Genomic DNA, 14,679 nt, shown 5'->3' on the forward strand with positions numbered 1-14,679 from the left:
TTGATACCAGTGAATCCTACAAGCTGCATTGTTGAGAAGAAAGATTTGACTGCTAAGATTGAAGAGAAATATGATTGGGTAATTGACAATGGTTGTTCACATCATATGATAGGTGATAAAAGAAAATTTATGAATATGGAGAGGTATGATGGTGGTATAGTTAGATTTGGAGATGATAAAGCTTGTGTGATTTGTGGTAGAGGTTCTATATCTTTCAATGGTAAGCATATTACTGATGATATCTTGTATGTTGAAGGTTTCGGGCATAATCTTTTGAGTGTTGGACAAGTGATTGACAAGGGATATGATTTGCAATTCAAGAATAGTAAATGCAAGATCCTAAATGCTTTCGGTATAGAGATTTCATTAGGAACTAAGACTAAAGATAATAATTTCCATTTAAATGCTGGTGAGAGAAGTTGTTTGATTTCTCAGATAGATGAAAGCTAGTTATGGCATAGGAGAATGTGTCATGTCAATTTTGATTGCATGATAATGATAAGTTATACTCAAGTTGTTAGATATTTGCCTAAGGTTGTGAAGCCTGCTAATCCGGTATGTAAGGAATGTCAGATGGGAAAGCCAACAAGAACTTGTGCAGCTTGTGCATACTAACTTGTGTGGTCTGACTAGAATGAGAATGAAAGCTAGATTGGTATGTAAAGGGTTTTCTCAGATGGAAGGAATTGACTATGAGGAGACATTTTCTCCAGTAGCTAGAATTGAAGTTGTTAGATTACTGCTTGCATATACTGCTTACAAGAATTTCAAGGTATATCAGATGGATGTCAAATCAACCTTTTTGAATGGTGATCTTGAAGAGGAAGTCTAGATTGAGCAGCCAGATGGATTTTCATCATCAGATGAAGGAGATATGGTATGTAAATTAAATAAAACATTGTATGGACTTAAGAAAGCCCCTAGAGCTTGGTATGCTAGATTGGATAAGTACTTATTGAAGTTGGGATTCTGTAAAGGTACTGTTGATAGAAATTTACACTTTAAGGTTGAGAATGATAATATTTTGATTGTTGAAGTCTTTGTTGATGATATCATTTTTGGAGGAGATGATGATTTAAGTATGAAGTGTGTTGATGATATGCAAAAGGAATTTGACATGTCTATGGTAGGTGAGATGAAATTCTTCTTAGGATTGCATATTACTCAGATTGGTAAAGGTATTTTCCTTTCTCAATTTAAGTATGTGAAGGAATTGTTGAACAAGTTTGGGTTAGCTAATTCTAAACCTATTGGAACTCCTATGGTGACTAGATACAAGTTGTCTAAGAATGATGAATCTCAGAAAGTTAATCACACTTTTTATAGATCTATAGTTGGTGGATTGGTGTACTTAACTCAGACTAGACCGGATATTATGCATGTTGTTTGTCTTTGTGCTAGATTTCAAGATGATCCTAAAGAGACTCATGCTACTATCATAAAGAGGATTTTTAAATACTTGAAGGGGATTGTTGACTATGGTTTATGGTATCCGAAGAATGACAATTTCCTTCTATGTGCTTATACTGATGTTGTTTGGACAGGCGATGATGACTGGAAGAGCACTACCAGTGGAGCTTTCTTTTTGGGAAAGAATTTAATTTCATGGTCCAACAAGAAGAAATATGTTGTATCTCTATCTACTACTGAAGTTGAATACATTGCTACTACTAGCAACTGTACTCAGGTAGTTTGGATGAAGCAGATGTTGAAAGATATTAAAGTAATTTATGATGAGCCTACTATTATATTTTGTGATAATTCAAGTGCTATCAATATTTCATAGAATCTGGTATTACATTCTAAAACAAAGCATGTATCAATTAAGTATCATTTATTGAGGGACAAAGTTAGTAATGAAGAAGTTAGATTAGAATATGTATCTACAAAGAATCAGATTATAGATACTTTTACTAAGCCTTTGCCTGTAGATACATTTATCTATTTGAGAGACAAGTTAGGGGTCTTTTCCCCTCCCGATGAGAACTAGATGCATGGAGTTGCATCAATCTAGTGGACTTTAGAGTCTTACCCTTTTATTCGGGTTTTTGAGTTAGAGCTTCTACTCAGCTAGAGTAGTTAGTGTATGATTCAAATGATCAGTTGTGAGTATATCCTAAGCGAGAGAGATTTTCCTTCTTAAAGGATAAGTTTTGGGGAGAGTAGCATAATTTGTATTCTATCTTTGGCATTGCTATCAAAGGGGGAGAGAACAATGTGAAAAAATTCCTTATCCTTGAAGCTTTATGCATGATCTTAGGGGGAGTTTGTTGGAGACTGATGGTGTTGATCTATTCCTTTGCATTGATTGTTTTTCACATCCATATGTTGCCATGAATGCCAAAGGGAGAGATTGTTGGATATTGTTGCTACTAGGATATATTGTTGCCATTGATGTCAACATATTCCTATGTTCTGGTGTTGCCAAGAGTTGTTCCTATATTCCAGTGTTTGGATTGAGTTAATCTCATTGGTTTACCTGTTTGAGATACCAAATCATCTTATTCTTTATTGATTCCATGATGATATGTGGTAATTTGGTTGAGTTGTGGATTCTAGTATGAAGATTGTTCTTCTGTGTTCAGTGGTTGGCCGAGTCTAGTATTTAATCCATTGTACTCTAGTATGACTATATATTTGGTTATGGATTTGGGAGAAGGTTTTGGATGTTCATTTATATCTTTCTAGTCCAAATTGTTGTTGTTAAGTGTTCTTCAGTATTAGTGTGTTGATCGATGAGGATTTGAATAAGTGGTGTTGGTACAACTATTGCGGATGGTTCTAATGTGCTTTTTGGTGTTTCCTGATCATGTCCTATTTGTTTCGATGGTCTGCATTGATCCTTGTGCATGGTATTGGTGATTTTGTTGATCCGATGATATTCTTCATGTTATGCGGTATTTTTGGTGGTGTAACATGTTGCGGTTGTTCTTGGTGAGATTTATGGTGATGATGTGTGTTCAAATATTTGGTTTAGGTCCATGGTATTTCATCTATGGTATTGTATTGGTCCGGTGGTTTATTTATGTATCGTGTGATGTAATTTTGTAATTGAGGGTTGAGGGTTTGGCCAACCTTGTAAGCAAGGTTGATGAATTGTAGAAATAGGTGTTAGATTCATGTAATTTAGGTGTTGTAGTAGTGTCTGCACTATCAGAGAGTAGTGTATGTGTGCATAAGTGAATTTATCTTTCGGTGTGGTGTATTGAGCAGAGATTATTGTAGGGCAGACAAATGTGCTTAACTGGAACTGCCATCAGGCATTAGTAAATGTTATTTTTATAGTTCATGTAATTCTGATTGTAGTCCAATCATTATTGTAAGGTAGTGAACCTTCGCTGAGGGTTGGAGCTTTCCGGGTCATTCTATCTTGAGCAGTGCGCTCTAGGCAGTGTGCCTGAAGTAAAGTGCACTCCCCATTCTAATATTTACACATACTACTACAGAGTATCATCTTATTGTGGGTAGCTTCCCACTGTGGTTTTTCCCTTAACCAGGTTTTCCACGTCAAAAATCTTGGTGTTATGTGTGTTGTTGTTATTGTGTTTATCTTCATTCTTGATGCAATTGATTCAAATATGAGATTGTGATTAATTGGATTAATCCAGTGAAAACTGATTCACCCTCCCCCCCTCTCAGTTTTCCTTCTTTGTTGTTACCAATAATGCTGGAAAACCAAAGAATTTGAGATGTCTCATCAAGGGCTACTTACTAGATCACACCTCCATATATGTTATTCCAACAAGTGATGAAGTAGGAGATCTGTTAATCAAATAATATGTAGTGGCTACAACTTCAACCTAGAAATTTTGTTCAAGCCTAACACCACTCAGCATACACCTAGCCTCTCCATCAACATTCTCTTCATCCTCTTTGTAACTCCATTTTTTTGTGTGGTGTATGAAGTTGTCTTATGTCTCTCAATCCCATGATCCTTACAGAACTTGTTAAATTCTGCTGAACAAAACTCACTGCCATTATCAGTCCTCAAATACTTAATTTTTTTAGTAGTTTGGTTTTCAACCAGGGATTTAAACTCCTTAAACCAACTAAAAACTCCAGATTTACTTATGATGAAATACACAAATGTCCTTCTACTATAGTCATCTATAAAAGAGACACAATACACAGATCTAGATATCGAACAAACATTAATAGGACCAAACACATATGAATAAATATAATCTAAAACCCCAAAAGATATGAGAATTAGAATAAAAAGAATCACGATATTGTTTACCTCACTGAAGTCAAACTTGAGATCATAGTTATCAAGGCCTTTAACAAGGCTCTTATTTTTCAGGGCTCTAAGACCCTTCTCACCAATGTGACCAAGTCTTTGGTGTCGTAACATTGTCTTATTTGCACCTTTAGGTACCCAGAAAGCATGAACATTAGATGTTGAAACAACACTCTTCTTCTTTGCTCGATCTGATAGTGAGGGAGAAGAATCCAAAGCCCTTTTCTTGGACTTCATAGAAGAACTATTGCACTAAACCATGCATGCATCTATCTTATATGAGGTGCCAATCCAAATATCCTAAACAAGCACCATAGAGCCTCTTGTCATCTTGCATCCATGTTGTGAGAAAACAACCTGCACACTCACATCACTCAACTTGCTAACTAAAATTCAAGTTTCATGCCAAATCAAGGATACGCGGGACACCATCAATCCCCTTAACTCTATCATCAAGGAATGGAATATTAACTCTTCCATAGCCAGCAACCTTAAAGTGGGAGTCATCACCTAGATACACCTTCCCACCATCATACTCTTCTTACTTTGAAAACCAACCTCTATGAGAGGTCATGTGGATAGAGGCACCTGAATCTATCAGCCACACAAATTTCGATGCATGTGTTCCCAGGGCTATGAAAAAAGTTTCTACTTTATCATGAGAGGATTTAATAGAGTCATAGTCAAAGAAATCCTTTTTACCTTTTTTTTCCTCCTCTTGCACGCTTTATGAAAATGACCAGATTTGTTGCAGTTCCAACATTCCACCTTGGACTTTTTACCGGGAGACTTAGATTTCCCTAAATCCTTGGATTTACCCTTCTTCTCCTTTTTCTTGTCTTTCTCCTCTTTCTACCATGAGTAACTAGGGCCTCCTTAGCCATCTCAAAATATTTCCTTCACATCTCTTTAGATAACAATGAACCATCCATATCCTTCATCTTAAAAGTGCTTGTTGTTCTTCCAATTGCCATCACAAGGTGATCCCATGAGTCTAAAAAAGAACATAATATAAGCATACATTTATCTTGATCATCTATCTTGTCGCTAATAGAATTTAGTTAAGAAACCAACATGTTGAATGCATTCATGTGATCTGCAACGAACCCTCTTTCCTCCATCCTCAGAGAATACAACTTATTTCTTAAGAATGACTTATTTACCAAGCGTTTCCCTTGATAAAATAACCAAGATTTTTCCAAAGTGTAGCTACAATCTTCTCCTCATGGACATTTAGGAGCACTGAATTAGCTAAATGGTCTTATCAAACCCTTGGCTTTCTGATCCATCTTATCCCAATCATCCTACAGTGTATTTTGAGGTTTCATTGAAGAAACCATGGTGTGTAGATCATTATCCATGAGCATATCCTCTATTTTGAGTTTCCACAACTCAAAATTGCTGCCATTAAATTTATTCATCTCTAATTTGAGCTAGATGTGCTTGTCATATCAAAACTACAACAAAGTTATGAAATATTTCTCTACAAAACTCCCACTGAAACTAGATTAGCCCAAACACTCCATCAACCTAATAATAATAACAAATCTAACCAAGTTTTGATACCAATTGAAAACAAGCTAAAGTGAAAAATAACACTTTCAAATGCTAGATGTAACAAGATAGATGATGCAAAAATTTATTACAAACTCTTAAAATATTGCAGATTAGATAAACACATAAAATTAGATTTCAACAACTAAAACCATAACACCGGATATACATGGGAAAATCCTTTCAGGAAAAAACTCACACTACAAAAGATAGACTCAATTGTACAATTCCTAGAGCGAATTATCTTTAGGAGAATATACAATAGCAAAAAATTCTAGAGAATATTTGACACATAAACACTTCTTAGAAAATATCCAACCTATCATACAAAATACAAAAAGAAGCCACATATTTATAGAGCTCAACACAAGAGGATATGTGATTTCATAGAAAACAATGCATAACTCATCCATAATGGTCACCTTGCCATATGCATTTCACCTACCTCACACAACTTGTCGAGAGATCTCCACCATGAATTTCCAAATAGTTACTCTCCATGACTCTTCTACCAAACTAGAAACTGTCATAATCATAATAAAAATTGTCATGGACTCAACATAGCACCCTATGAGACTCGTTATCTAAATTTTAAGACTTTCAAAGTGGTTGCAATAAAATAAATAATTAAATGAGCATTTTTGGACTCTAATATTAAGACACCTTAATCCCAATAGATTTGAGACATGATAAATTAGTCTAGGGTAGTTGGGATTATATTTCCAAGAGGTTTTGTTTGGCGTGGGAGCAGAGGACACAGGTGCAACTCTAAAGATTTTTACTTCAATCTCCTTTGGCATTTTAGACTTGCCCAAACCTAGAGACTATTGGCATCTTAGTTGAATTAAGATTTACATTGACCCATTGCGAATTAAGAGATATGTTTTTGTTCATTAATCTCTGATTTACATGCATTGATAATTCTTTTGTATCCTTAGAAAATGTGTAAACATGCTTGATGCTAGAGATCTATTGTAATTTTGTGCCAAGTTTTCCTTCATATCTAAGGAACCATTAGATGTGCTTACTCTGTAATAGGTAGGTAACCTAGGAAGTTGGATTAGGCTTGCAAGTTTGAATATCTATAGATTTCATCAAATTTACATGATTTGTAAACCAGGTATAGCATACATCTGAGATGTAGAATCTAAATCAAACTCCCTATTCTTATAGCCAATTGATAAACTCACAAGACTATATCAGAGAAAAAGATAACACCAAAAATTAATAGTTTATTATTGCAGATTGATAAAAGATTATAGAGCTATTTAATAATTTCAGCACACCTAAAAAAAAGAATTCGAGAGGTCCCTAAAAGCAAGGTATGCCTAGCATGCATTATATGATGGAAAGAAATCTAGCTATGGTTCTAAAGAAAGATCCAAACTAAGAATAGACTAACTGCATGTACAACATGCTCTATTTACAAGAATAGAAAAAACCTATGTGAATTTAATGACTAATGGAACAACTAACTCATGCAAAAAACTGTGTATGCCTTGATCAATGATCGGTGGATGGTTGTGCATGAAGCATTGCGGTGCATGGGGGTGTTTTACAATGGAAATCCCAGTAAGCCTGTAATGGTGGAACTGGGAGCTCAACATCACTTATCTTCATACTCCCCCTTGATTCTAAGAGGGCCCACAATCTTATCTTGAAGTACCCAGAAAATGAGCTTTTGCAACTGCCTAGGTAAATATATTTGCTAGTTGGTCCTGAGTGTTTATGTGTTTCAATTAAACTTCTTTCTTCTATACCAAATGTTGAATGAATTGATATTTAATATCAAAATTCTTTGTCCTGCTATGATGAACTGGATTCTTTGCTAATTTAGTGGCACTCGCATTGTCACAATAGATCACTCTAGGCTGAATTTGTTTTTCTCCAATTTCTTCCAAAAGTTTTCTAAGCCAAAGAGCTTGTGTACCTGTTGAGGTAATTGCAACAGACACTGCTTCTGTGGATCAAAGGGCATGAAAGATTTTGTTTTTCAAGATCCAGGTAATCAAACTAGAACCAAAAGAAAAATAATTTATAGATGTAGATTTACGGTCATCCATACTACCTCCCCAATCTGAATCACTAAAGCCAACAAGATTGAAATTTTCAAAAGAGTAGTAATGAATATCAAAATTTAGAGTGCCTTTCACGTAACTCAAAATCCTCTTGGCTGCCTTCATATGTCTTTCTGATGGATTTTTCATATACCTTGAAACAAGTTAAATTGAATATGTAATATCAGGTCTCATGTGGGTTAGAAACATCAAGCTTTCCACAATACTTCTATAAGTTGTCTCATCAACTAATTCAGCACCATCATCTCTACACAACACAACTCCATGAGCACTAGGAGTGGAGGAAGGGTTAAAATCAGCCATATCAAATTTCTTCAACATATCATGTGCATAATTTGTTTGACAAATAAAAATCTCATCCTTACTTTGATAAACCTCCATTCCTACAAAATATTTCATGAGTCCAAGATCCTTCATCTCAAATTCAATCATCATAGCAACTTTGAATTCATATTTAATCTTATAACTACTACCCATATACAATAGATCATCAACATACAAACTTATGATAAGAATATCAGTACCTTCTTGTTTGTAGTAAAGGGAAGGACCACTCTTACTTCTCTAGAAGACATTCTCCTGAAAGTATCCATCAATCCTAGCATACCATTCTCTTCATGCTTTCTTAGCCATACAAATCCTTCTTCAACCTGTAGACATGGTTCTCTTTTCCTTCTACTTCAAAACCTTGTGTTTGTTCCACATATACTTCCTCTTCTAAGTACCCATTCAAGAAGGCACTTTTCACGTCCATATGATGTATGCTCCACTTCTTTTGGGTTGCTAATGAGATCAACATTCTAGTGGTCTCTTGCCTTTCTACTAGCGCAAATGTCTTCATAATCAATTCCCTACTTCTAAGTGAACTCTTTAGCAACTAATCTTGTCTTATATCTTTCAACACTCCCATCACTATTAAACTTGGCCTTATATACCCATTTTGGTGTCAATCTTCTTCTTGTCATGTGGAACCTCTATAAGCTCCCAAGTGTCATTCCTATGAATGGAATCCATCTCTTCTTGCATTTCTTGCACCCATGCCTCATTAGTATTGTATGCATATTCAAAACATGATGGTTCAAAATCAGCCTTGGTAAATAAAGAAAAATTCATTGTCTCACCTATTGGAGTTTCTTCATGTGTTTGATTTGCACACCTCTGATAGATATCACTCAATCTCCTTACCTTCCTTGTAGAACTTGGAGAAGAAGCTGGACTTGAACTTGGAACTGAAGAACTAGATGAGGGGTTGTTTGGTGGATTTGTAGAACTTGAATAAGAAACATTACTGGGCTGCTCATGATCAATATCAGTAATTATAACATCATTCAAAATAGATTTTGGCTTCTCATCATGGCCTTTTTGATGACCATAAACTCCCCCTTTGTCAAAAATTACATCTCTTGAGACAATAAGCTTATTAGTGAGGGGATTATACAATCTATAAGCCTTGCTTTTCTCATTATACCCAATAAAAATACATGACTCACTTTTTACATCTAACTTTTGTCTATTTTGATCAGGTACATGCACATAAGCCAAACAACCAAAAACTTTGAAATGATTAAAATTAGGCCTTTTCCCATACCATGCTTCATAAGGAGCCATCTTTTCAAGTGCACCAGTGGGGTTGTGATTGAGGATGTATACTGTTGTAGCAACTGTATCTCCCCAATAAGAATTTCTCAAACTCTTGGTTTGTAACATGCACCTTGCCATTTCAACCATTATATGATTCTTCCTTTCAGCTATTCCATTCTATTGAAGTGTGTATATAGTAGTGAGCTGCCTCTTGATGCCAATTAGATCACTATAACTCTGGAAATCCTTTGAACAAAATTCTCCTCCACAATTTGTCCTCACACATTTGATCTTGCACCCTTTCTCATTTTCCACAAGGGCTTTGAACTTCTTGAATGTATCCAGGGCTTCATCTTTGGCCTTCAAAAAATATACCCAACAATTTCATGAGTAATCATCAATAAAAGTGATCAAATTTGATGACTTACTCAAACTCTTAGTTTGCATAGGACCACAGATATCTGAATAAATAAGTTGAAGTGGGTGATGGGCCCTCTATGCATTGCCCTTTGAAAACTTTTCTCTTGCATGCTTTCCTTTAGCACATCCTTCATAAACCTCCTTATGCTCCTCAACCTTGGGAAAACCAGAAACTAATGCATGCAAGGTTAGAAGCTTCAAACTGTGAAAATTTAAATTCCCATACCTGAGATGTCATAACCAACTTGTATCCTCATATGCCATATTTACCAAACTATTTTTATGTTCACCAAGCCTCAAAGGGAACATCATATTTCTTGTCATAGGCACAACAGTGTGATAGACCTGTAAAGCACTGAGAGGGAGGGGGTGAATCAGTGACATCAAAAATAATACTACTTTAAACATTGACCAGTAGATAAACTTAACAAGTTTGTTAAACAACGTGCATGCAATAAAAAATGATATAACATCATCCACAATAAGTAAAACATCCACCATAACACAAGTGTTTATACGTAGAAAACCCAAATAGGTAAAAACCATGGTGAGATGGGACTCACAAGTTAACTATCTGCAATAAAAGATAACTATCTGGTTAGGGTCTACAAAATGCTCTGCTAGGAGCGAATCCTGTTAAAGATCCCAAAACTTAGTTAAAAGCTATACCCTGTAAAAGGTAGTACCCTATAAGGAGTAATCTCAATGGAGGATTTCTAAATCCAAACTAATGGATCACCTGGTTAGAGGATTTAAACAATGAAGCTTGTTAGAGCTTACCTGATTAGGGGATTTGACTATTGCAGTGATTAGAAAACAATAGGTGATGTGATATAGTAATAGAACAACTTCCTTGTATAGATACTCTTTTGTGCACTTAACACTTCTTTACCAACATACTCTACGACTTAACACTTTTGCCTTTACACATAGCATATCACTTTTGCTCCTACAAAATAATTCATTGTGATGTCAATATATAGACATTTAAGATTTCATGTCGGCCTCTAGAAATCATAACACAATTACCTAGGTGCAGTTTATCTGGTCAAGTGATCATAACTCATCACAAAAATACCGCCAAATCTCGTCAGTAAGGATAACTCATCACGACTTGTGATAACCCATCACATAATCAATGAATACCAGTTGGCACAATCAATACCAATTGGAGTTAAACATATAAACTGTTATCCTTGATGCTCCCGTGATAATCTCCGTTGGATCTTCATGTTGTTGTTGAGTTATGTATATCCACTGGTTTTCTCCATGCATATACCAGTTGTCACCAAGTACTAGTTAGATGTAAACCTCTAGTATATCGGTTGTTGAAGAAGTTGAGGAAATACAACTTCAGAGATCCCAAGAACACTTGCATGCAAATACCTGGCACAAGAGAAGAATGGAGGCACATAAAGCAAAAAAGCATAAATGCTCTGAAGAAGAAGATTATCATTTAGAAAGGGAATCAATTAAATGAACAAGTACAATACAATCCTTATAAAAGGATAATAGAAACCTTAAAGATATGCAACCCTAAAGAAACCCTAAAGAGATAATGTGTATTTAATAATTAGAATAATTATTAAATACCTACAATATTTATTAAATGCCTAAGTTTAGCTTAAGCATAGAGTTTAATAGACTAATAATTAAATAAATAATTATTAGCTAATACAAGATAACTCTAACAGTTGTAGTATAAATAGCTTTGAAGTTACACCGATAGACAATATGAACATATGTGTGTGTATGTGTTTCATCAATGACAACATATGATGAATTTTAATAATTACAATCATCATTAAGCCAACAATCTTCCCCTTTGGCATTGATGGCAACTTTTAGAAAAATTTATAGTAATACTGCTAGGTGTGCTTACAAAATAAAATTTATACACATATTCCACTTACTACATACATCATACAAAATTTTCAAAAACACACATACATATTTCTACTCCCCCTTTGACAACAATGCCAAATTGAAAAGCAAAATTGAAAAATTGAATCAATATCCATTCATTCGCAAGTCTCAAGAAAATAACATTAAAGTTCCTCTTCAACTATGATAAGGCATGTTTCCATGTTTCCAACACATTCTCAGTGTACTCAAGTGTAGACATAATCTGCATATGGAACTCTTCCATGGAATCAAGTGTATAGGTTTCTGGAGTAGCTAAAAATAGCTTATGCATTCGTTTAGGCTCTTTGTAGTATGTCCACTTAGGATGTGAGTAGGCTCTTCAATTCCTTTAGTGACCGGAGCCTTTTTGGTTTCTCAAGATCATAGGTATCCAACCTGTTGTGCAAATCATCCACAGATTTGCTAAAAGCAAAAATAGAGTCTTGAAGGGGTACATATGCATTGCATATCTTTTCTATCTCTTTCTCTATTTCAGTTTGCCTTTTATTGATATTAGAATAAAATAATGAAACATTAGAAGTAGAAGCAAGATATTTTCCTCATGTTTCAATAGCTTTTCTTAACAAATCTTTATTAAAAGATAGAGCAAGTTCCCCTGTATCAATTTCTTTCATAAGTTTCTTTCCATACTTCTTCCTATAACTCTTCTCAGCATAAGTACGTGTTGCTTCTTCAAGTGACTTAATTTGGTCAGATGCATCAGCAACCAATTGACCAAGTTTGCTAATAGGGGTTGTCAAATGTCCTGTAGAAGTTTCTGGTAGTAGACTTGATAAAATATCTACTGCATTCTGAATTGTTTCAGCTTCCATTCTTTGCTCTTTAAGTCTCTTCTTATGTGCTCTAGATTGCATGACAGTTGCAATCTTTATCATTTCAAGTGCACTCATATTATCAAAAATTATAGGACCTGAGATGCCTAATGAGTCATCATCATCTTCATCAGTCTGCTGAATGACTAATGTTTTTTCCGGTTCAAAAGATGTTACCTCAACAATTGTTTTCTCTTGTCCTTTCTATATTTCCTATTCAGAGATCTAAGTATCAATGTTTTCATTAGATTCCTTTTGAGTATTTTGTGAAACCAGTTGGGATTGGGGTTTCTCAAGTTATTCCTTTGCTAGTGGAATATCCACTCCTGGTTGAGTTGTCGATTTCTCAACTAAACTAACCTGTAAGTCAGTGATTTCAGGTGGATGCATATCTCATACAATTATGTATCCAGATAGATCAATTGTATCCTGAATATCATCAGCAACTTGGATAATAGTGTCATCCTTCTTCTTGACAGGGTAGACAACATCAACTTGCACAATTTCTTCTTCATATATTTCAGGTCGATCAGTAGTATATTGCTCATCCTTGGAGGAATGTATATGATCTTCCATGTATTTGATATTATGAGCAATCTGATGAGTCTCAGTCTCAACAGGTTTCACTTTTCCATTGATCAACTTCAATCTTCTTGTTTTGTAAGGAAAATGAACTTTATACTTATCAACCAATTCATTCAACTCTTCCTTTGACAACTTAGGAAAATATTGTACAAATATATCATCTATGATTCCTTTTTCTTTCTTTATTACTTCCTCCCATTTATTCAAAAGAATAGTAAACAAGGAATTAGAGATATCCTTTTCAAGATCAAGTGGTAATCTATTGTAATGGCACAAATAATTGATTACCTGTTGAATGATTTGCTCCTTTTCATCTTCAGTGAAAGAATCAAAATTTTCTGACATTATCAAATCTGTTTCTCCCTAGTGTCTTCACTGTCCTCTCAGAGGTAGTCTCAGGCTTGTAAGTTGAAATATCAAAAGGCACACTTGCCTTCGGCACTTCCTTCACTTGCTTTGTTTCTCTACCGATTGCTTTCATTTTCTTGGGTTCTTCTTCAGTGTCAGTACCTTCAAATTCTTCCTGGAGAATTAGTTTCTGACCTCTTTTCTTAGATGCATTCTCCTTCTTTGCATAAACTTTGGGTGTCGGTTCCTTTTTGGTTTGGACACTTCGTGTCACTCTTGTATTTTTCATTACTGGAGGTGCTTGCTCAACCTTCTTTTTCTTACCTTTACCACTTATGGTAGAAACAATACCGGTTCCAGCTTCTGTAGTCTTAACTTCAACAATATCTAATTTTGCCTTCTTTTTATCCTTTGGAGATGCTAACAGGTTATTAGCATAACCAATCTATAAGTCATAGTTGACCTCAAAACTCATATCTTCCATTTCTTCTTCTCTAGGCTCAATTGCCTCCATCAAACAGATATCAGTGGTAACTGTGAAAACAACGTCCTTAGCAAAGTGTTTTACCACATCCTTGGGCAATCTTACTCTCATGCTCATTTTCTTCTAAAATTCATTGAAGTATTTGTTCATTGCAGTAGAAAATGTGTTCTTCACAGCTTTGATATTGTTCTTAATCTGGGCAAATACCGATAGATCCTTAGACCATTCAAGATCACCTATTCCCGGTAGGAAATTTTGGAAATCAAAGAATACACCGATCAATAACTCTCCAAATTTAAACTTTAGATTGTTGTCCTTCTTGATAGACTGAAGATTTAACAACAATTGGCTCCTTATGGCCTCACATAGGTCATAATTAGCATTTTCAACTATCATTTTATAAGCTATATGAACCGTTGTTGATTGAACACTATTTAATCTGCTAGAATAGAATACTCGGTGGCCTATAACCATAGGTGCCAATTTTACCGTTGGGTCCCTGATGTTATTGAAAGAAAAAGCATGCTTATCAGATGTTGATCCAGTTAAAGTGTATATTGTCTCTTTTGAAATACGCCTCAACACAGGTACTTCACCGGTTGAGTAAAAACTAGTTACAACTTAAATAGATTTCTTGGTTATAGTATGAGT

This window comes from Cryptomeria japonica, chromosome 1, assembly GCF_030272615.1.
Source record: "Cryptomeria japonica chromosome 1, Sugi_1.0, whole genome shotgun sequence".
Lineage (NCBI taxonomy): Eukaryota > Viridiplantae > Streptophyta > Pinopsida > Cupressales > Cupressaceae > Cryptomeria > Cryptomeria japonica.